This window comes from Podarcis erhardii, assembly GCF_964252035.2.
Source record: "Podarcis erhardii genome assembly, chromosome: 8".
Taxonomy (NCBI): domain Eukaryota; kingdom Metazoa; phylum Chordata; class Lepidosauria; order Squamata; family Lacertidae; genus Podarcis; species Podarcis erhardii.
In genome coordinates, this window is record NC_138499.1 from 39,050,714 (window position 1) to 39,075,476 (window position 24,763).

Here is a 24,763-nt window from a genome sequence, read left to right on the forward strand (position 1 = left end):
AGAGAGCTCCGGAGGACAGAGGAGAACACAGGGGGGTTCGAAGAAAAGAACGGGGCGTTGTATTACAAAGGGGCACTGTACATACCCGACGGGGAACTGAGGGGCAGAGTACTCAAACAGTTGCATGACAGCCCCACAGCGGGACATTTTGGACAGCACAAAACCATGTGGTTGGTTACCAGGGAGTTTTGGTGGCCCAAGGTGAGGGAGGACGTACGGGAATATGTCAGGGGTTGCGACAGGTGCCAGCGAGCGAAAGGAGAGAGGGTGGCGCCAGCGGGGCTATTACAACCCTTACCCACGCCCGAAAGGCCATGGGAGGCAGTATCCATAGATTTTATGACGGACCTGCCAAAATCCAAAGGCAAAACAGCTGTCATGGTGGTGGTAGATCAAATAACCAAGATGTGTCATTTTATAGCTTGTTCACATGCAGTCACAGCGGAGGAAACCGCCAAGTTGTTTGTAGAACATATTTTTAAGTTGCATGGCGCCCCCTTGAGGGTTTTGAGCGACAGAGGGAAACAATTTACTTCCAGGTTCTGGAGGAAACTTATGAGCTTACTGCACGTAGAACTCAATTTCTCAACTGCCCGGCACCCAGAAACCAATGGGCAAGCGGAAAGGGCAAATGGGATTTTACAACAATACCTGAGGTGTTATGTAAAAGACAGAGAAAATGACTGGGTGGATAAGTTACCTCTAGCAGAATTTGCCTACAACAACGTGGAGAACGTGTCCACAGGGATGAGTCCCTTCCTGGCAAATTATGGGTGTCACCCCCGGGCATTCCCAGGAGAGGGAGGGGAGAGGTGGAGCGTGCCGGCGGCGGAATATTTTTTTGAAGAGATGGAGGCGATCCACCGTCAGCTTCAACTTAACTTAGAGAAAGCCAAGGAAGAATATAAGAAGCAAGCAGACAGAAATAGGAGGGAAGGTGAAACTATAAGGGTGGGGGACCGGGTGTGGTTGTCCACCCAAGGGCTACCGTTCAAGGGCGGGAGTAAGAAATTGAGGCCCAAAAGATTGGGACCCTTTGAGGTCATACAGCAGGTCAACCCAGTGGCATTCAAACTCAGGCTGCCCAGTCACATGAAATTACACCCAGTATTTCACAGGTCATTACTGTCGCCGTACCGAGAGGGACGTGAGTGGGGGGAGCGTGAGAGAGAGGCCACCCAAACGCCCGTGATAGAAGAGAGAGAGCGCGACATGAACGTGGCAGGAATCATTGATTCCAGGTGGAAGGGGAATCAGGTGGAATATCTGGTAGAATGGGAGGGGGAAGTAGAGTCGGAAAACACTTGGGTACCAGCAGAGGTAGTCAATGACGAGGTTTTAATAGAAACATTTCATCAGCGTTTCCCAAGAAAACCGCAACACGTGGCACGATTTAGAAGGGAACACTTTGGGACCACCGATGAGGAAGGAGAGTTTGAAGGGTTCCCAGAGTCAGGGGTGGGTGAAGAAGCCGACTCCGACGAAGAAGAGGAAGACGGGGAGAGAGACGGTACGCCGTGGCTAGAAGTGTTAGAATCCTCGGACGACGAGGAGAGTTCCTTCAGGGGCTTTCCGCCCTCACCGCCAGTGGGAGAGGAGGCGGGAGGGGGTGAAGGGGGCCCTGGGGGGAAGGTGGATGTCAGGGAACTGCCATGGGAGAGACAGGTGGTGGACAGGCTCCAGGAGAATAGGAGAGAATCTGCAGCAGAAGAGGGAACCAGCAGGGGGAGTGCAGGAGTCACAGCGGAGGGGAGGCTCTGGGATGCTTCCAGTGAGAGTAGTGGAGAGGTAACGGGACCCCCGTTGGGAACTCCCACCCTTCGCCGGAAACTGTCACGCAGAGAGTCACGAAGGCGCATGTCCGTCAAACAGCTTTTATGTTGGCGTAAATTCCGTAGACGCCCACTGTCAGATTCTACCAGCGACTGACGGAGTCATGCTTTGGGGGCTCCGTTAGTGCATCGGTTTGGATGACCAGCCAAACCCCAGAGGGATCAAGCTTTTACGCACAAGCAGCTCATTATCCCATCACAATAACCTTTCCCAGTCCTCGAACATAATGTTATGCCTAATGTCCTGTGCCCACTTTATCATAGCCGATTTAACCATTTCGTCTTGTGTGTTCCATTTTAACAGCAAGTTATACATTCTAGATAGTACCTTAGTCTTTGGTTCTAACAATTCTGTTTCTAACTTCGATTTCTCCACCTGGAACCCTAACTTTTTGTCATTTTTAAAAACTTCTTTAATCTGAGCATAATGTAACCAGTCTCGCACTTTGTCCTTCATTTTCTCCAAACTCTGCAATTTCCAATTGTCTCCATCTTTTTCTAATATTTCCCAATATTTTGGCCATTTGGCCTCCATATTGGGTCTTTTTCGGGCCTTAGCTTCCAGAGGTGAAAGCCACCTTGGAGTTTTATTTTCCAATAAGTCTTTGTATTTTGTCCAGACATTAAACACTGCTTTCCTGACAATATGGTTCTTAAAGGCCTTATTGATCTTAACATTGTCATACCATAAGTATGCATGCCAACCAAAAGCATTGTTAAAACCTTCCAGGTCCAGTACGTCAGTGTCTTCGAGAAGTAGCCAGTCTTTTAGCCAGCAGAAAGCTGCGGCTTCATAGTACAACTTTAAGTCTGGCAGGGCAAAGCCCCCTCTTTCTTTCGCGTCTGTTAATATCTTAAACTTAATTCTGGGCTTTTTGCCCTGCCAGACAAATCTAGATATATCTTTCTGCCACTTCCGGAAGCACTCCGTCTTGTCCACAATCTGTAGTGTTTGAAACAAAAACAACATTTTTGGCAATACATTCATCTTAATAGCAGCAATTCGGCCTAACAAAGAAAGCTTCAGTTTTGTCCAGCTGTCCAAGTCTCTCTTAATTTCAGACCAACATTTTTCATAATTATCCTTAAATAGACTCAGATTTTTTGCTGTTATGTTTACCCCTAGGTACTTTACTTTTTTAACAACAGTTAGTTCTGTTTCTCTCTGAAACCGTTCTGACTCTGTATCTGTCCAATTTTTTCCCAACACCTTGGTTTTCTGTTTGTTTAATTTAAATCCCGCCACCCGACCAAAGTCCTGAATCAGTTGTAATACTCTTTTCGTACTAGATTCTGGCTCCTGCAGGGTCAAAACTAGGTCATCTGCAAAAGCTTTAAGTTTGTATTGTTTCGCTCCGACCTGAATCCCTTCCACCAACCGGTCCCCTCTGATCATGTTCAAGAGCACCTCCAGAACCGAAATAAATAACAGAGGGGAAATCGGGCAGCCTTGTCGTGTTCCTTTTTCAATGTTGAACTCTTCTGTAACCACATTGTTAACTATCAATTTGGCCTTTTGTTCTGAATATATTGCATCAATCCCATTCTCAAACCCTCGTCCCACTCCCATTTCTTTTAAATTTCCCTTCATAAATTTCCAAGAAATATTATCAAAGGCCTTCTCCGCATCTATAAAAATTAGCACTGCTTTTGTGTTTATATCTGTTTGTAAAAGTTCCAGAATGTCAATAATGTTCCTTGTATTAGCAAACATGTGTCTACCTGGGAGAAAGCCTGCTTGGTCTTTATAGATTACCTCGTTCAAAACTCTTTTAAATCTGCTTGCCAAAACATCTGCAAATATTTTGTAATCCACATTTAAAAGGGAAATGGGACGATAGTTCTTGAGTTGTGTCTTTTCAGTTTCCAGTTTTGGTATCAATGTGATAAAAGCTTCCTTCCACGATTCCGGCGCCCTCTTCCCCTCCATGATTTCGTTACAGACCTCCATCATTGGTTGGATCAGGTAGTCTTTTAATGTCTTATAATACTTGGAGGTCAGACCGTCTGGCCCTGGAGATTTGCCCAATTGCATATTCTGAATGGCTTGTTCAATCTCTTCTCGTGTTATTTTGTTGTTCAGGATTGATCTGTTTTTTTGTGACAATTTTGTTAGTCCATTTCTTTCCAAAAATTGTTTAATCTCAACCTCGTCTTGCGGCCCTTGAGTATATATTTTTTTGAAATATCTCTGCAAGCACTTTCTGATTTCCATGGGGTTCTGAATATTTCTTCCTTCGATTTCTAGATTTGTAACTGTATTTAATTTTTGTCTCTTCTTCAGCTGCCACGCAAGCAGTTTCCCACATTTATTCGCCAATTCAAAAGTTTTTTGTTTCATTAATTTAATTTTCCACTCTATTTCCTGGTTTATCAGTTTAGAATATTGTGCTTGGTAGAGTTTAATTTCTCTCAGAATCGGCTGTGACTTCGGATTTGATCTTAACTTCTTCTCCAGTTCTTTGATTTTCTGCAGGGTCTTGTCTTTCCTTTCATTTTGTATCCTTTTCTTTACAGCGTTCTGTTGTATCAAGAACCCCCTCATCACAGCTTTGCTTGCGTCCCAGATAGTTCTTTTTTCCACCGTAGTGCTCATGTTTATCTCAAAGTAATCCTTCAAAGCCTTTTGGGCCTTCTTAGTAATCTCCTGATCTCTAAACAAGTTGTCATTCATCTTCCATCTAAAGGAACCGGTTGGCAGTAGTGTCATGTCCATCTTCAGTGCATTATGGTCGGAGCAGGTCTTTGGGCAGATTTCCACTTTTCTAACCTTGGGTGCCAGACCTCTAGTTATCCATATTTGGTCGATTCTTGTCCAAGTCAGCTGGGCTTCAGAGAAGAATGTTCCCTCTCTTCCCAGGGGGTTCTTGGTTCTCCAAATGTCAATCCAGTCCATATTGTCGGTCATTTCAAAAAAAGTCTTTGGTAGTCTGCCGTCTTTTGTAACATTTTGGTTTTGTGACTTATCCATGTTAGTCGATACGACCCCATTCATATCTCCCATCATAATGATGTTGTAGTCCAGATAGTCCAGCATAATCTCATGCAACTTCTTGTAAAATTCCGATTTCCCGTCATTTGGTGCATAAATTCCTAGTATCAGAATCTTTTCTCCTTGATCTTGTATCTCAATTGCTAGAATTCTTCCATGTTCATCTTTGAATAAAAATTTAGGTGACAGGCTCTCTTTTGCATATATCACCACCCCTCGCTTCTTTACTCTGTCCGAAGATATAAATTCTTGGCCAAGTCTTTTGTTTATTAACACCTTTCTATGGAGCCTAGTCACATGTGTTTCTTGTAAGCAAATAATGTCCAATTGTTCTTTTTTTAATATATGAAAAATTTTCCTCCTTTTTTCCGGGATGTTACAACCATTAATATTCCAGCTCAAGAGTTGCAGAGACATCCTGAATAAATCTGGTTATTTTTTGGGGGGTGGTACCTTATTCACTGGGTCTTCAAGATCCAAGGGTGCAGGTACCTCTGGTGTTTCAGGCCCTGGAGGTAGCTCAGTTCCTTTGTGAAGGTCCTCTCCGTATGCGTTCAGAAATTTATCTCTATCTTCCAATGTTCTGATTTTGATCTTCTTCCCTCTAAAGGTGAAAGATAATCCTTGGGGGAATTCCCACCTAAAGATGATTGAGTTGTTCCTTAGCAATCTTGTCAGCTCCAAATAAATCTCAATTCTTGTAAATCTCAATTCTTTTGTCCGAAATGTCCAGTGACTTTCCATAGTGTAGGCCCAGAATCTTGTCCCTTTCCTCCTTTGACCTCAATATTATCAAACAGTCTCTGGGCTTCTCTTTCTTTATAAGTCTTCCAAGCCTGAAAGCTGAAACAATTTTAAAATCCTTTTCCTCTAAGTTCCAAAATTTGGAGAATTCTTTAGTCAAAAACTCAGCTAGGTTGCCTTCTTCCACTTCTGGTATCGCCCTTATCCTTAAATTACTCTCCCGGTTCCGCAGTTCAATCATAGAAAGATAGGTCTGGTGTTCACCTACTTGTTTGCAGAGTGGTCTTACCTCTTGTTCTAAATTTTCAAGTTTTTGGCTGGTATCTTCAGCCAATTTCCGATTTTCCCCTGCAGCCTCCTTCAATTCTCCAATTGCTTGTGTATTCTGTGCTACTTGTCCAGTTAATTTATTTAAACATTCTGTGTTTTGGTCAATTTTATATATTTGCTCATCGGCCTTCTTGTCCAAAGATTCTACTTTCTTGTCCAAAGATTCCAATTTATCAAAAATTTTCTCTAAAATAGCAGTGCTTGCCCCTGAGGCCATATCTTCCAATTGTAATTCCTCAGTTTCTCCCTCCCCTGCCCGTGGCAGAGAAGCAGCTTCTTCCTCAGAAGGCAGGGTAGGCACAGATGATCTACGTGTCTGTGAGGCTGCGGTTAAAGTTGTCAAAGTTGTTTGTCTAGCTCTTCCTCTCCTTCTTCCACCACTCATTCCAAAGTTATCTAAAAGTCAAGGTTAAGCTGAGTTGTTCCCATGAGAAAGCAGCGGCCCAGATGGTAACAGTCAAACAGAGGGCCGGGAAAAGGAAAGTAAAATAAAAGTCACTGCTGTAAGTCCCAAATCCTCTAGGGGGAGTTTAAAATGTTTCTGAAGAAGAGATCAATTCCAATAAAATTAATAAAGTCAGATTTCAAAGTCCAGGAACCTTCAATAAAAATTTTTCCAGCAGAGTTAGGATTTAGTATTTAACAGCAACAATGTTTCTAGTGGTGCATACTGGTAATCCAAATGTTTCAAAGTAACAAGTTCAGACTCTCTCAGATTGTTTCAAAGTTCAGATTCAAAGTATCCAAGCTGCAAACTGCAAACTGACAGCTCAATTTCTCAGGCAGCTCCGGCACCTGGGTTTTTTACTTAAAATGTAGCTCCAAAAGAAGAAGGGTATCCCCATGCAGCTAAAACTCATAAAGTCCAGCACTTAAAGTTATTATTCCACTTAAAATAAAGTTCAATGGGTGCTCAGATCAGTTAGTTTAAAAGTTCTCTCTTTGCCTCCACTCCTCCAGCTCTTTGCGTTCAAGTTCAATAGCAGCGGAAGACGGACTTCCTGTTTTTTGTCACTCCGCTTTCAGCCAAATTCAATGCTTTAAAGTCCCAAGTTGTACAAAGTCTATTATTTACTCACGGGTTGTTGTTTCCAGAACAAAAATTTCAGGAAGAAAGGTCGGCGCTCAACGGCAACAGCTACGCAGCTTTGCTCCTCAGTGCCGCTACCCCCTCCGCGATCCGGAGCCCCTTACGGGGTTCCTTCAACGTTTTGGGGGCAGCTCCTGGCGCCCGCCGGGTCCCAGGACCGCAGGCTTCTGCCGCCTGCGGTTTTCCGATGTGGGTCTCCGCTTCGCCGTAGCGGACGACCCTTTTCAGCGGAGCTACCCTCTCCCAGTTAGAAGAGGGCAGCCATTACCGTTTCGCGCCGCCTCCGGAAGTGTTTATTTATTTTATTTTTTTTAATAAATATTTATTAAGGTTTTTAAATATAAATGCACACATAATAAACGATCTTACTTCTATCACAACAATTTCATCACTTCCTTGGACTCCCTCACGTCTCCCGCTCCCATTTACATCGTTAAAATTTTTTTCCAAACAAATTATCAACTTGTTTACAATCTCATGTCCACTCATTCAAATATAATCTAGCACTTCTTCCAAAAAATTTTATATTTTCTTTAGTCTCACTTATCATCAAATTTAAATCTAGTTTAGTGGTGGCCAGTTTTTTATAATCTAGCATCCTTCTTAACATTCAACCAAATTACAATGTTTTTGTAGATACATCTTGAATTTCTCCCAGTCTTCCTCCATCTTCTCTTCTCCCAGATCACGGATTCTGCCGGTCATCTCGGCCAGTTGCATATAGTCCATCAGCTGCATCTGCCACTCTTCCAGTGTGGGTAGATCTTGAGTTTTCCAGTTTTTTGCGATGAGAATCCTTGCTGCCGTTGTTGCATACATAAAAAATGTTCGATCCTTCTTTAACACCTTCTGGCCGACAATACCCAGAAGGAAGGCCTCTGGTTTCTTTGTGAAGGTATACTTAAATACCTTTTTCAGCTCATTATATATCATTTCCCAGAAGACCTTCACCTTAGGGCATGTCCACCAGAGGTGAAAGAATGTTCCTTCATTTTCTTTACATTTCCAACATTTATTATCAGACGAATGGTATATTTTGGCAAGTTTAACTGGGGTCATGTACCATCTATATATCATTTTCATAACATTTTCCTTCAGAGCATTACATGCGGTGAAGTTCAGCCCAGTGGTCCACAACCTTTCCCAGTCCTCAAACATAATGTTATGCCCAATGTCCTGTGCCCATTTTATCATAGCCGATTTAACCATTTCGTCTTGTGTATTCCATTTTAGCAGCAAGTTATACATTCTAGATAGTACCTTGGTCTTTGGTTCTAACAATTCTGTTTCTAACTTCGATTTCTCCACCTGGAACCCTAACTTTTTGTCATTTTTAAAAACTTCTTTAATCTGAGCATAATGTAACCAGTCTCGCACCTTATCCTTCATTTTCTCCAAACTCTGCAATTTCCAATTGTCTCCATCTTTTTCTAATATTTCCCAATATTTTGGCCATTTGGCCTCCATATTGGGTCTTTTTCGGGCCTTAGCCTCCAGAGGTGAAAGCCACCTTGGAGTTTTATTTTCCAATAAGTCTTTATATTTTGTACAGACATTAAACACTGCTTTCCTGACAATATGGTTCTTAAAGGCCTTATTGATCTTAACTTTATCATACCATAAGTATGCATGCCAACCAAAAGCATTGTTAAAACCTTCCAGGTCCAGTACGTCAGTGTCTTCGAGAAGTAGCCAGTCTTTTAGCCAGCAAAAAGCTGCGGCTTCATAGTACAACTTTAAGTCTGGCAGGGCAAAGCCCCCTCTTTCTTTCGCATCTGTTAATATCTTAAACTTAATTCTGGGCTTTTTGCCCTGCCAGACAAATTTGGATATATCTTTCTGCCACTTCCGGAAGCACTCCGTTTTGTCCACAATCTGTAATGTTTGAAACAAAAACAACATTTTTGGCAATACATTCATCTTAATAGCAGCAATTCGGCCTAACAAAGAAAGCTTCAATTTTGTCCAACTATCCAAGTCTCTCTTAATTTCAGACCAACATTTTTCATAGTTATCCTTGAATAGACTCAGGTTTTTTGCTGTTATGTTTACCCCTAGGTACTTTACCTTTTTAACCATAGTTAATTCTGTTTCTCTCTGAAACCGTTCTGACTCTATGTCTGTCAAATTTTTTCCCAGCACCTTGGTTTTCTGTTTGTTTAATTTAAATCCCGCCACCCGACCAAAGTCCTGTATCAATTGTAATACTCTTTTCGTACTAGATTCTGGCTCCTGCAGGGTCAAAACTAGGTCATCTGCAAAAGCTTTAAGTTTGTATTGTTTCGCTCCGACCTGAATCCCTTCCACCAACCGGTCCCCTCTGATCATGTTCAAGAGCACCTCCAGAACCGAGATAAATAACAGAGGGGAAATCGGGCAGCCTTGTCGTGTTCCTTTTTCAATTTTGAACTCTTCTGTAACCACATTGTTAACTATCAGTTTGGCCTTTTGTTCTGAATATATTGCATCAATCCCATTCTCAAACCCTCGTCCCACTCCCATTTCTTTCAAATTTCCCTTCATAAATTTCCAAGAAATATTATCAAAGGCCTTCTCCGCATCTATAAAAATTAACACTGCTTTTGTATTTATATCTGTTTGCAAAAGTTCCAAAATGTCAATAATGTTCCTAGTATTAGCAAACATATGTCTACCTGGGAGAAAGCCTGCCTGGTCTTTATGAATTACTTCATTAAGAACTCTTTTAAGTCTACTTGCCAAAATGTCTGCGAATATTTTATAATCCACATTCAGAAGGGAAATGGGACGATAGTTTTTGAGTTGTGTCTTTTCAATTTCAGATTTTGGTATCAATGTGATAAAAGCTTCCTTCCACGATTCCGGCACCTTCTTCCCTTCCATAATTTCATTACAGACCTCCATCACTGGTTGGATCAGATAGTCTTTTAATGTCTTATAATACTTGGAAGTCAAGCCATCTGGCCCTGGAGATTTGCCCAGTTGCATGTTCTGAATGGCTTGTTCAATCTCTTGTTGTGTTATTTTGTTGTTCAGGATTAATCTGTTTTTTTGTGACAACTTTGTTAGTCCATTTCTTTCCAAAAATTGTTTAATCTCAGCCTCATCTTGCGGCCCTTGAGTGTATAATTTTTTGAAGTATCTCTGGAAGCACTTTCTAATTTCCATGGGGTTCAGAATGTTTCTTCCTTCAATTTCTAGGTTTGTAACTGTATTTAATTTCTGTCTCTTCTTCAACTGCCAAGCAAGCAGTTTCCCACATTTATTCGCCGATTCAAAAGTTTTTTGTTTCATTAATTTAATCTTCCATTCTATTTCTTGGTTTATCAATTTGGAATATTGTGCTTGGTATAGTTTAATTTCTCTCAGAATCGGCTGTGACTTCGGATTTGATCTTAATTTCTTCTCCAATTCTTTAATTTTCTGCAAGATCTTATCTTTCCTTTCATTTTGTGTCCTTTTCTTTACGGCGTTCTGTTGTATCAAGAACCCCCTCATCACAGCTTTGCTTGCGTCCCAGATAGTTCTTTTTTCCACCGTAGTGTTCATATTTATTTCGAAATAATCCTTCAGAGTTTTTTGGGCCTTCTTAATAATCTCCTGGTCTCTAAACAAGCTATCGTTCATCTTCCATCTAAAGGAGCCGGTTGGCAAAAGTGTCATGTCCATCTTCAGCGCGTTATGGTCGGAGCAGGTCTTTGGGCAGATTTCCACTTTTCTAACCTTGGGTGCCAGACCTCTAGTTATCCATATTTGGTCGATTCTTGTCCAAGTCAGCTGGGCTTCAGAGAAGAATGTTCCCTCTCTTCCCAGGGGGTTCTTAGTTCTCCAAATGTCAATCCAGTCCATATTGTCGGTCATTTCAAAAAAGGTCTTTGGTAGTCTGCCGTCTTTTGTAACATTTTGATTTTGTGACTTATCCATGTTAGTCGATACGACCCCATTCATATCTCCCATCATAATGATGTTGTTGTAGTCCAGATAGTCCAGCATAATCTCATGCAACTTCTTATAAAATTCCGATTTCCCGTCATTTGGTGCATAAATTCCTAATATCAGAATCTTTTCTCCTTGATGTTGTATCTCAATTGCTAATATTCTTCCATGTTCATCTTTGAATAAAAATTTAGGTGACAGGCTCTCTTTTGCATATATCACCACTCCTCGCTTCTTTACTCTGTCCGAAGATATAAATTCTTGACCAAGTCTTTTGTTTATTAACACCTTTCTATGGAGCCTAGTCACATGTGTTTCTTGTAAGCAGATAATGTCCAATTGTTCTTTTTTTAATATATGAAAAATTTTCCTCCTTTGTTCCGGGATGTTACAGCCATTAATGTTCCAACTCAAAAGTTGCAGAGACATCCTGAATAAATCTGGTTATTTTTCAAGGGGTGGTACCTTATTCAAAGGATCTTCAGGGTCCAAGGGTGCAGGTACCTCTGGTGTTTCAGGCCCTGGAAGTTGGTCAATTCCTTTGTGAAGGTCCTCTCCGTATACGTTCAGAAATTTATCTCTATCTTCCAATGTTCTGATTTTGATCTTCTTCCCTCTAAAGGTAAAAGATAGTCCTTGAGGAAATTCCCACCTAAAGATGATTGAATTCTTCCTTAGTAATCTTGTCAACTCCAAATAGTTAGATCTAAGATCTAACAGTTGTTTAGGAATATCCTTGTAGATCTCAATTCTTTTGTCCAGAATGTCCAGTGACTTTCCGTAGTGTAGGCCCAAAATCTTGTCCCTTTCCTCCTTTGACCTCAATGTTATCAAACAGTCTCTGGGCTTCTCTTTCTTTATAAGTCTTCCGAGCCTAAAAGCTGAAACAATTTTAAAATCCTTTTCCTCTAAGCTCCAAAATTTGGAGAATTCTTTGGTCAAAAACTCAGCTAGGTTGCCTTCTTCCACTTCTGGTATTGCTCTTATCCTTAAATTGCTCTCCCGGTTCCGCAGTTCAATCATAGATAGATAGGTCTGGTGTTCACCTACTTGTTTGCAGAGTGGTCTTACCTCTTGTTCTAAATTTTCAAGTTTTTGGCTGGTATCTTCAGCCAATTTCCGATTTTCCCCTGCAGCCTCCTTCAATTCTCCAATTGCTTGAGTATTCTGTGCAACTTGTCCAGATAATTTATTTAAACATTCTGTGTTCTGGTCAATTTTATATGTTTGCTCATCGGCCTTCTTGTCCAAAGATTCTACTTTCTTGTCCAAAGATTCTAATTTTTCAAAAATTTTCTCTAAAGTAGCAGTGCTTGCCCCTGAGGCCATATCTTCCAATTGTAATTCCTCAGTTTCTCCCTCCCCTGCCCGTGGCAGAGAGGCAGCTTCCTCCTCAGAAGGCAAAGTAGGCACAGATGATCTACGTGCCTGTGAGGCTGCGGTTAAAGTTGTCAAAGTTGTTTGTCTAGCTCTTCCTCTCCTTCTTGCACCACTCATTCCAAAGTTATCTAAAAGTCAAGGTCAAGCTGAGTTGTTCCCATGAGAAAGCAGCGGCCCAGATGGTAACAGTCAACAGAGGGCCGGGAAAAGGAAAGTAAAATAAGAGTCACTGCTATAAGTCCCAAATCCTCTAGGGGGAGTTTAAAATATTTCAAGGAAGAGATCAATTTCAGTTAAAATAAAGTCAGATTTCTAAGTCCAAGAACCTTCAATAAAAAATTTTTCAGCAGAGTTAGGGTTTAATACAGCAACAGTGTTTCTGATGGTGCAAACTGGTAATCCAAATGCCTCAAAGTAGCAAGTTCAGACTCTCTCAGATTGTTTCAAAGTTCAGATTCAAAGTATCCAAACTGCAAACTGCAAACTGACAGCTCAATTTCTCAGGCAGCTCCAGCACCTGGGGTTTTTAGTTAAAATGTAGCTCCAAGAGAAGAAAGATATCCCCATGCAGCTAAAATTCATAAAGTCCAGTACATGAAATTGTTATTCCACTTAAGATAAAGTTCAATGGGTGCTCAGATCAAATAGTTTAAAAGGTCTCTCTTTGCCTCCACTCCTCCAGCTCTTTGCGTTCAAGTTCAACGGGAGCGGAAGACGGACTTCCTGTTTTTCGTCACTCCGCTTTCAGCCAAATTTAATGTTTTAAAGTTCCAAATTGCATACAGTCAATTATTTACTCACGGGTTGTTGTTTTCAAAGCAAAAATTTCAGGAAGAAAGGTCAGCGCTCACTGGCAACAGCTACGCGGCTTCACTCCGCCGATTGCGGAACGACCCTCAGCGCCGCAGCCTCCTCCACGATCCGGAGCCCCTTACGGGGTTCCTTCAACGTTTTGGGGGCTGCTACTGGCGCCCGCCGGGTCCCAGGACCGCAGGCTTCTGCCGCCTGCGGTTTTCCGTTGTGGGTCTCCGCTTCGCCGTAGCGGACGACCCTTTCTCGAGCGGAGCTCCCTTCCCGGTTAGGAAAGGGCAGCCATTACCCTTCGCGCCGCCTCCGGAAGTCACCCGGAAGTGAAGTTTAAAGTCTACCTACAAAACCCCTTCTTTTCCTTTTCAGTGTCCTCAACACTCAAAAATTTTACAGTGTTTTTGAAGTTTAAAGTCTACCTACAAAAACACTGTAAAATTTTTGAGTGTTGAGGACATTGAAAAGGAAAAGAAGGGGTTCTAGTGACTAAGTTAAATAAGACTACAAAGGGAGGGACTAAGAATGAAAATGAATAAAGAATGATCTTGCTGAACTAATTATTACATAGAATACAAGATCGGGAGGCGGGTGAAAGTAAGGAAAATAAGGTTTTAAAGGGTATAATTGGAAAATGAGCTTTTTTTATGCTAAAATTTCCTTTTTCTCCTCTTTTTTTGTCTATGTTCTTTTTTTTCTTTAGTAATGTTTGTGGATTTTTATGTTGGAATGGAAATTTGCTTTTTTGTTCTTTTTTTGTGTAAAACTCAATAAAATATTATATTTTTTAAAAAAAATAATAAAGCCCACATACCCTTATCAACCCCTTCATGGATCACTGCCTTGCCCTGGCAAAGGGGCTTGAATAACTCAGAGAAGCTATGAGCTATGCCATGCAGGGCCACCCAAGATGGACAGGTCATAGTGGAGAGTTTTGACCAAACATGATCCACCTGGAGCAGGAACCGGCAAGCCACTCCAGTATCCCTACCAAGAAAACTCCATGGACAAAGACAACAGGCATATAAAAGTTATGACGCTGGAAGATGAGCCCCTCAGGTCGGAAGGCGTCCAACATGCTACTGAGGAAGAGCGGAGGACAAGTACAAATAGATTCAGAGCTGATGAAGAGGCTGGGCCAAAGCCGAAAGGACGCTCAGTTGCGAATATGCCTCGAAGCGAAAGGAAAGTCCAATGCTGTAAAGAAAAATATTGCATAGGAACCTGGAATGTAAGAACCATGAACCTTGGTAAGTTGGATGTGGTCAAAAATGAGATGGCAAGAATAAATATTGACATCCTGGGCATCAGTGAACTAAAATGGACAGGAATGGGCGAATTCAGTTTGGATGACCATCATATATACTACTGTGGGCAAGAATCCCGTAAAAGAAATGGAGTGGCCCTCATAGTCAACAAAAGAGAGAAAGAAAGTCAACATAGTCAACAAAAGAGAGAAACAAAAGCTGTACTGGGATGCAATCTAAAAAATGATAAAATAATCTCGATATGAATCCAAGGCAGACCTTTTAACATCACAGTAATCCAAGTTTATGCACCAACCACTGGTGCTGAAGAAACTGAAATTGACCAATTCTATGAAGACTTACAACACCTTATAGAAATGATACCAAAGAAGGATGTTCTTCTCATTATAGGGGATTGGAATGCTAAAGTAGGGAGTCAAGAGATAAAAGGAACAACTGGCAAGTTTGGCCTTGGAGTTCAAAACGAAGCAGGGTAAAGGTTAATAGTTTTGCCAAGAGAACAAGCTGGTCATCACAAACACTCTTTTCCAACAACACAAGAGACAACTCTACACATGGACATCACCAGATGGGCAGCATCAAAATCAGATTGATTATATTCTCTGCAGCCAAAGATGGAGAAGCTCTATACAGTCAGCAAAAACAAGACCTGGAGCTGACTGTGGCTCAGATCATCAGCTTCTTATAGCAAAATTTAAGCTTAAACTGAAGAAAGTAGGAAAAACCACTGGGCCGGTAAGATACAATCTAAGTCTTCTTTTTTAAAAAATAATTTTTATTAACAGGCCAATCACATCACATTGTTCAAATCACATTGGTTCCGAATTATACAGCCAAATTTTATATTTTTGAGGGTACCCATATATCAAGCTCCGCGCGAGTCCAAAATTCCGGATAAGTCCAGACATCACTCATTTTACTGCACTAATTAATCAGTTCTATCCAGTTCAATCCGGATAGTCCTTCATTACTTTCTTTCTCATCTTGTTGTAGTCATATATTCCTTTCTTTGCGATCTCTGATGATTCTCACAAGCAGACTGAAGGCTGGCGTCTCTGTGTAGGTTTTGTATTCTTCAAAAGCTGTATCAGTCCAGGACAGCCTCTGTTTAACGCTTCCATAAACAAATTAATCTTCGGTCTGTCCTTTATTTTCCAGGCTAGCCAAATAAATCAAATAGGTCACAGGGCTCTGTCAGGTCAAACTTTCTTTTTTTTTCTTTTTTTAATGATATTTATTCAAAATTTCAAAAATACATAGGTATATAAAAAAGGATGAAAAAAGAAAAAAAACAGGAAAATACAACAACAAAAGAGAAAAAAGAATAAAAAACATAAATAGAAAAGAAAAATACAAATCCAAATTACATCCTTTCGTTTGCTTGTTTCTTAGACCTCCTCACACCTCCCTTTTTGTATTCTAACTTAATTCATTATTTCAGCAAATTCTTCCCATGTTTCTCAATTTTTATTTAAATAATTTATCTTAACAATCGGTCTTTTTTTTTTTGTTAACTCAGCATATCCTTTCCAGCTTTTACTATATACTGTTATTCAATTTACCGTTAATTTCTTTAACCTTATCTTACCTTAAAAACCATAAAATTTCAAAGTTTAAGCCATATTTATACATAACTCCTTCAAACCTTTCTACTAAAGCCAATTAGTTCCTTTCCAGCATATTCCCTGATATTTCATTAGTATTACACTAATTCCAAAAATAGAAAGAAATTCTCCTTTTTATAAACTTTTTCCCTCTAATTTTATCCAACGTCCCTTCTTCCTGGTCTCGGGTTATGTCAGTCCTTTCTAACCATTACATCCAGTCCATCAATCTGGTGTTCTAATGTCCGAGGCTCTTAGGTCTCTTCTATGCCCCCTCTGTGGATTTTCTTGTTCCTGTTTATACTTGCACCCTTCCCTATCCCTTGTTGGTTTCTTTCGTAGTTTCTTCCCTTTCTCCTTGAGGAGTGGGTCTCCGGGGAATTCCAACCGGTAGTAATCTCCATTTTCTTTCATCAAGCTAGCCCATTCCCCACAGTTCCACTCCCCTAGATTAATTTTGTAACCCAAAAAATAGTTATTCCAAAAATAGTTGTCAACTTGTTTCACAGTCCCACCAGAGCTAAGAGCTTCCTTGACTCCAGACACTTCCAGACACACTCTAAGTTCAATCTTCCAATACTGCGGCTTTTGGTCATGCAGGACTTTGGATCTCTCCATTTGTATCATTTGAGGTGGAATCGCAACCTCTTCCATCTTCGTCTGCCCTTGGGCTTGCCCTGTCAAACCAGTTTCCTGAGTTGGTTGCTGTAAGATTTCTTTATCTTTGTTTCCTGTTAGTTCATATTCACTGGCTACAGCAGTCATAAAGTCCAACTTTTCATTCATCAAGTTCATTTTCTCATGCAACTGCTTCAGCATAGCATTTGTTTTGCCAAGGGCAGACACCAGAACTTCCTCCCAGCGCATTTCTGTTCAAGGTCAAGCAACTGGTCCCACGGTCTGATTCTCACAGCTGTAAAGTCTCCCTGTAAACTGCAGCAACAAACTGACAAGCTCCCTCTAGCGGACACAATTTCTATTTATGTCCATCTTTAAAATGTATCCAACAAAGGGAAATTTGCTTTCGATTTTCAAATACTTTGTTTCCTTAAAATACAGGAATGCAGAAAGCAGCGTTGAAGTTAATTTGTTTCTCTTTTTTTTAAAACTATCTGTCAAAGTGTTCTGCTTTCAATCAATGGACATCTCCAACAATTTCTGTCCTGACACCCGGTCCCCAGGTTTGGGATGATGGAAACTTATACTCCTTTACTCTCTCTCTGCAGGCTTAGACGGTCAAAATTCCCCCCCCTTTCTCCTGCTGCCAAGGGGGTTTTATTGGTTGTAAATGCAGGAAATTTCAATCTTTAAATCAATTTTCCAGGCTATTTAGCTTGCAAAATCTTTGCTTCAGTCTATTTACAAAAAGCGGAAGGCGGACTTCCTGTTTAGACCTTCCCGCTTCGTTGCCTAATTCATGAATTTCATAAATTTCTTGATCAAATCTTCCGTTTTTACTCACGGGTACTTGTTTAGAGTCCAATTGTCATCAGGAAAAAGTCAACGCTCTCTGGCGATGGCTGTGCGGCTTCCCTCCGTGAAAGTAGCAATCAGTTCACAGCACCGCGCTGCTCACCCCACTCCGCTCCAGAGCCCCAAAGAGGGGTTTCCCCGCGAGTAGGGGAGGCGCTCTTGGTGCTCTGCTGAACCCCACGCTCCCAGGCTTCTCCGCCTGGGATTTCTAATGGGTCCCCGCCTTCGCCACGGCGGGAAGACCCAATTTTCACGGAGCCCGTTCCTCCGGTTGGAGGAAGTCCGCCATTCGCCGATGGCGCTGACCCGGAAGTCCCTGTCAGGTCAAACTTTCAATTCCAACACTCCTTCTCTTTCCAACATTCCTGATTCTCCTCCCCCATCCTTCTTTCTCCGGCAAGCCTGTCTTGGCGAGACGCTATTTTTTAACTGCGTCATAAAAAATTTCCACTTTCTCACCGTTCATTTTCTCTCTTGTTGTAATCCATCCCCACACAGTTCTTAAAATCCTGCTTATGATTCTTAAAAAACACAACAATCTTGTTTCTTTCTGGGGTGGAGGGTTATTTTATCACATCATATAAAGGGAGAAAAAGGGTTTTTCCTCCACCCCCCCCCCTTCGTTCCAAACATACAGTCTCTTAGTGGTGACACATCAAACGATTTACTTATCCATCCGTCGCTCCCGGTCACAGAGATCCATTACTCAGCAGCCTTATCGTCGAGCTTTACTTGATATATGCGCTTCAGCTTCATTTCCAATCATCTGTTTCCAATTATAATTCCGAGCTGAAGCAACCAGCACGCGCTAATTGGAATCGGCGTCAGGAAGAGCTGACTTCACTGAGGGCTTGTGCCAAGTGTTCGGCACCCCCATCTCTCAGATAAGGGGGTGCATTGTGAACACCGCTGGCAAGACAGGGTCCCACCACATCCTGGGGGGAAGGGAAGGCTGCCTACTTCCCATAGAAGCCCCTGAATTACCTCGTATGGGTCAGAGAGATGTTATTGTCGGCCATCTTCCAACGCACCACCTGGTGGCCCCAAGATACAATCTAAGTCAAATCCCTTATGAATACACAGTGGAAGTGAGGAACAGGTTTAAGGATTTAGATTTGGTGGACAGAGTCCCTGAAGAACTATGGATGGAGGCTTATAACATTATACAGGAGGCAGCAACTAAAACCATCCCAATGAAAAGGAAATGCAAGAAAGCAAAGTGGCTGTCCAATGAGGCCTTACAAATAGCGGGGGAGAGAAGGCAAGCAAAATGTGAGGGAGATAGTGAAAAATACAGGAAATTGAATGTAGATTTCCAAAAAATAGCAAGGAGAGAGGCCCTCTTAAATGAGCAATGCAAAGAAATAGAGGAAAACAATAGAATGGGAAAAACCAGAGATATGTTCAAGAAAATTGGAGATATGAAAGGAATATTTTGTACAAAGATTACCATAATAAAAGACAAAAGTGGAAAGGACCTAACAGAAGCAGAAGACATCAAGAAGAGGTGGCAAGACTACACAGAGGAACTATACCAGAAATAAATGGATGTCTCATATACCCCAGGTAGTGTGGTTGTTGACCTTGAGCCAGACATCCTGGAGAGTGAAGTCAAATGGGCCTTCGAAAGCACAGCTAATAACAAGGCCAGTGGAAGTGATGATATTCCAGCTGAACTATTTAAAATTTTAAAAGATTATGCTGTTAAGGTGCTACACGCAATATGCCAGCAAATTTGGAAAACTCAGCAGTGGCCAGAGGATTGGAGAAGATCAGTCTACATCCCAATCCCAAAGAAGGGCAGTGCCAAAGAATGCTCCAACTACCGCACAATTGCACTCATTTCACACGCTAGCAAGGTTATGCTTAAAATTCTACAAGGCAGGCTTAAGCAGTATGTGGACCGAGAACTCCCAGAAGTGCAAGCTGGATTTAGAAGGGGCAGAGGAACAAGAGACCAAATTGCAAACATGCGCTGGATTATGGAGAAATCTAGAGAGTTTCAGAAAGACATCTACTTCTACTTCATTGACTATGCAAAAGCCTTTGATGTGTCAACCACAGCAAACTATGGCAAGTTCTTAAAGAAATGGGAATGCCTGATCACCTCATCTGTCTCCTGAGAAATCTCTATGTGGGACAAGAAGCTACAGTTAGAACTGGATATGGAACAACTGATTGGTTCAAAATTGGGAAAGGAGTATGGCAAGGCTGTATATTGTCTCCCTGGTTATTTAACTTATATGCAGAATTCATCATGCGAAAGGCTGGACTGGATGAATCCCAAGCCGGAATTAAGACCGCCGGAAGAAATATCAACAACCTCAGACATGCAGATGACACAACCTTGATGGCAGAAAATGAGGAGGAATTAAAGAACCTTTTAATGAGGGTGAAAGAGGAGAGCGCAAAATATGGTCTGAAGCTCAACATCAAAAAAACTAAGATCATGGCCCCTGGGCCCATCACCTCTTGGCAAATAGAAGAGGAAGAAATGGAGGCAGTGAGAGATTTTACTTTCTTGGGCTCCATGATCACTGCAGATGGTGACAGCAGCCATGAAATTAAAAGACGTCTGCTCCTTGGGAGAAAGGCGATGGCAAACCTAGACAGCATCATAAAAAGCAGAGACATCACCTTGCCAACAATGGTTAAAGCCATGGTTTTTCCAGTAGTGATGTATGGAAGTGAGAGCTGGACCATAAAGAAGGCTGATCACCAAAGAATTGATGCTTTTGAATTATGGTGCTGGATGAGGCTCTTGAGAGTCCCATGGACTGCAAGAAGATCAAACCTATCCATTCTGAAGGAAATCAGCCCTGAGTGCTCACTTGAAAGACAGATCATGAAGCTGAGGCTCCAATACTTTGGCCACCTCATGAGAAGAGAAGACTCCCTGGAGAAGACCCTGATGAGGGCACAAGAAGAAGGGGACGACAGAGGACAAGATGGTTGGACAGTGTTCTCGAAGCTACAATCATGAGTGTGACCAAACTGCAGGAGGCAGTCGAAGACAGGAGTGCCTGGCGTGCTCTGGTCCAGGGGGTCACAAAGAGTTGGACACGACTAAATGACTAAACAACAACACCCTTATCAATTTTGTCTCTTTTCCCATACTTTTTTGTTGAAAGATGTAGTGGAGATAGAGTAAAATAAAAATTCAACTATGTAAAGGTCTGTTTTCAAATGACTTAGTAATTTGTAAACAAAAATGCAATGGTTGTGTATTGTGGCATGGTCCCCAATAACCCAACCGGAAAGAAGTTCTAGAGACAGTAATAACAGGTTTGGCCTTCGGCATCTGTTCTTCTCTGGCAGCAATGATGCTATTCCATTTCACATCCCCAGAAAGAGGCACTTTACAGTGAATTCCAAAATGCTGCCACCCATCAGCTCACTATTTTCCCCACCCTCCCTCTTGTTCGGTGTTGTGTTCGCTCCATATAATTTGAGTCAAGTGGATAGCCTCAGTACAGGAAACAACTGTGTAGCAGAGATCACTTTTACTTTGGGGGCAAAAAGACACACACTGTCTCTGCTACAAGAAGTCTTCACTCTCTGAGCCCAGAGAGCGTTTCGACGTATAAAGTTTTTGCTGAGGAAAAGTGCACACAGAAAGTGCAAAGTCCACTTGCTCAAAAAAGTCCTGCAACTGCCAGAGTTCCCTCTGTGTAGACGTCTTGCAATGTGTCTAACTTCCTTCAGATAAGCTCTTCACATATCCAACACATTTTCCCCAGATCATTCCAACAGTATCCATGTCTCCAATGCCCCACAACAGTGAATGCTGAAACTTGAGTTCTTTATCTATCCTGGGATATGTGTTAGTTTGCCCAGCAACACAAAGAAGACAGTCACAAGATGCATGCAGCTGCACTTTTAGGAGGCGGGGAACCATTTCTGCTGACTCAAAGAGAAGTGACCCTTTCTCACTTTCCTTAATACTTCAGCAGTGGACTGAAACCAGCTTGCTTTACAAGAAATAAATGGAGTCATACACTTGTCATTTTGTATCTACTTGTATCTACTTGGCAAGTTACAGTGGGGAAAACTAGGAAAATATTAAATGGCAGGAGATTTCATGTAATCATGAACGCTTCTGGAATGGCACTTCAAACTGATATACTGCATTTTCTGTTTTCCAGGTAAACAGTGGGGGAAAATACCATCAAAACCAAAGAAGGTTTAACTGGATTTGTTTCCTTCCTCGGCATACACGTGGGGCTTCATATCAGGAAACCATGAGCTGCTTTACTCAAATGCTGGGAAACTGGATTAGTTTTCCTTCCTTGGAAGAATACCTGAGCTCAGTGGCTCACTCTTGGTGGTTGCGTATGCTTCTGATTTTGCCTTGTTCAATCGTTATAATGACGTATTTGTTTGTCTGTGCAATCTCATTTTTGCTCTATGTCTACAAGAAGAGGAATAACCAGCAAGAAACTGATTTTGATACCAAATGTTGGAAAAAGCCAAAGCAAATTACGTATCAAGTTTTAGATATATTTGGAAAGATATGGCATGGTGAGTAAATGTTTCTTTCATACCAATAATTCAGCTACTATACTTTCATAGGACTGAGCATCAGAATTTCAGACTTGAGGCCCTGGAACAATAGTTACCATTACAGTTTTAACTGTGTGGTGGGTACACAGCTAATTTAATGAGTATATCATCGTGTAGTGACACTTTGAGGGTGCAATTTTCTTAAGCATCACTAGGTAACCGTGAAGCATAAACTCTGTACACAAACCATGGAATTTGTCAGCACAGGATGTGGTGATGTGGTGATGGCTGCTAATTTGGATGGACACTGTGAGAAAGAGGATGATGGAATACAGAGACCTTTGGCTTGATCAAGAGGATCCATCTTATGTTCTCATTGCATCCCAGAGTGTAATGTTGCTTTAGATGTTGAAGCATAAATCAGAAGCACCTTACTAAAACCAAGCTTGGGTCATAAGGATGAAACCCTCTGGCTACTTAGCACATGGTCAAGGGTGCATCTGTCTGGGAAACTGTTTTCTCACATTGTATAAAGTGATTCAGAGAATGGCCTGAAGATGCCTGAAATTAGAGCTCTTAAGGATGGGGAAAGAATGTGCAACACTCTGTACAGAAGGGTAATACTGTTCTTCAAATAAAAAAGGCTCAGGAAAATATAGTGTTATAACCCATATGAAAGTCAGGGGCATCTTATCCATTGGCGCTAGGGGTGCACGGCATCCGGGCGCCAGGCTCTCAGGAATGTCAGGTTGAGTGTCCAGGGCTGAGCGTTGGAGTCTAGAGAAGAGCTGCCGACAGCCGAGAGGAGCAGAGCCGGTCAGAGTTCGTCTTCTGCAGGCGGCTCTTCCCCGGACTCCAACGATCACTCCCAAACTCGCACCAACCTGCCCACAGCAGAAGAGCCTGTCAGCTCTTGCCCCAGCTGCATGGCCACTAACTGTTTCAGTGCCATGCCCGGAGCACCATGTAACGTTGTGGGCGCTGCACGATGCATCCTGTTGCATGTGCCGACCTGTGGGTTCCTTTGCTGGCTTTTCCGCTGTCATCACACGTTCCCAGCACCGCTCAACGTGACGTCCCAGCGCAGAGCAATGGGGAATGGAAGTGGCAGCAGAGGAAACATCTCTGGACAGGATCCGCCACGTGCCAACAGTGCCGACGGCAGCAACAAATCTGACGAATAGGAGCGAATGGGTCCCAGTTGAAGCAGTTAGCCGCCATGCAGCGGGCGGTGTGGAGGCAGCAGGCAGACAGCATGGCGACTGGGCCGCCTGATATTTTGTTCCCCCCTAGCATGGAACCTGCACCCACGTTCGTACGCCCCTGTGCGTTGGGCGCTGGAACCCCCGTTAGTTGGCACTGTGAGTCACTGCGGCTGCAACCATTCTAAAGATAAACAACTATCTCCTTAAAAAAAGTCAACAACTTTGGGGTCCCCCCTTAAAAAAGGTCGACAACTCTGGGCAACCTAGGGGTGCCAGGCGGATCTTTACACTCCGGCAACGCATATGCTTGAGACGCCCCTGATGAAAGTTTCAAGGAGATTGAAACAGCAAGTCACAGTTTTAGCTCACTCAAAGACTAGGCAATTTTTTTTCCACCTGCGCCCAAAATTAAGCAAGGAATGAAGATTCCAGCAGAGGAGAAATATCATTTATTATGTGAGCACAACAGAGAAAGTCCCAGTCCATGTGGATGACAACCTAGTATCCAGAATGCTGCAACATATAGGAGAGCTTTTTAACTGATCTTAAATTACAGTTTTCTGAACCACAGTGTTTTCTTCCAATAAAAGATTCCAATATTCCATTTATTTTTCAACAAAATCACATTTATTTATTGCATTTTATATTATTTCCAGGTTATGAAGTTTTTGGCATGGAACATCTCCCTAAAGGACCAGTGCTTATTATCTTTTATCACCCAGTTTGTACTATTGACTATTTCTTCCTTATCGCTAGACTTTTCAAGGAGACAGGAAGAGAGTGCTTTACAATAATTGATCATTCCATATATCGGTTTCCAGGTAAGTTATTAAATTTAACTCATGCTTTTTTATATAAAATATGTGAAATATGATATAAAATAAAGCTATAAGATATAAAACAATGCTATAAAATATAAAACAGTGTATCAGGCAAGCAGGTGAAAAACAACACATGAAATAAGTTGGAAACTGCAGGCTTGCTTTTAGCCATTGACAACATCAACCTCTTCTCCCAATAATGTTTCAGGCATCGTATTTGAATCAGGCTATGTTTCCAATACAGCATGTCAACCTGGGTCTTTTGGCCCTTGATCACAGATTGCAGGAAAACCTGACCTGACCTCAAAACAGCTATGAGAGTGCTTCTTCTTCTTCTTCTTCTTTTACTCTAGTAATTGCAAGACAATTCCTGTGCTTCCATGCAGAAATTTCATGCTTTCTTGTACAACTTGTCTACATTCTTCCTCAGGGATCTAAGAACTGAAGGAATCTGGATAATGTGTTATCTGATTTCTATGCTGTAACTGCAGGCTCTCATATAATAATTGCTGCTGACTTTAATACTAGAATACTACTAGGTTTAGGAAAATACGTCTCAAAGTTGAAAACATCCTCAAGTACAAAGAGTTTTGCAAAATTCAGTCATTAGTAAAGATGGCTATTCATTACTGGAAAGAACAACGCAAAGTATGGGATTCTGCTTGGGAGCATCTGCACTAGCAAACCACCTGTGCAAAATCCTCTGTGGCAGCTGGGATGGGGTGGGAGCTACAGCTAAGGAAAAGGGCAGAAGCCCAAGTGAAGCCCCAAAGACATGTCGGTGGCTTTCATAGCAAGTCCA

At 41.9% G+C, this 24,763-nt stretch overlaps 1 protein-coding gene and 1 long non-coding RNA gene across 2 annotated transcripts in view; one reads left to right on the top strand and one right to left on the bottom strand.

Annotated features, from left to right (window-relative positions):
- LOC309349053 overlaps window positions 1-24,475 on the top strand; it is a 31,125-nt gene extending 6,650 nt beyond the window's left edge. The window contains exons 2-3 of the long non-coding RNA XR_014159633.1: window positions 21,578-21,953; window positions 23,797-24,475. This is a non-coding gene — a long non-coding RNA (uncharacterized lncRNA). The remainder of the gene's footprint in view (window positions 1-21,577; window positions 21,954-23,796) is intronic.
- LOC309348968 (DGAT1/2-independent enzyme synthesizing storage lipids-like) overlaps window positions 1-24,763 on the bottom strand; it is a 152,267-nt gene that overhangs the window by 63,055 nt on the left and 64,449 nt on the right. The gene's annotated exons all lie outside the window — the stretch shown is intronic.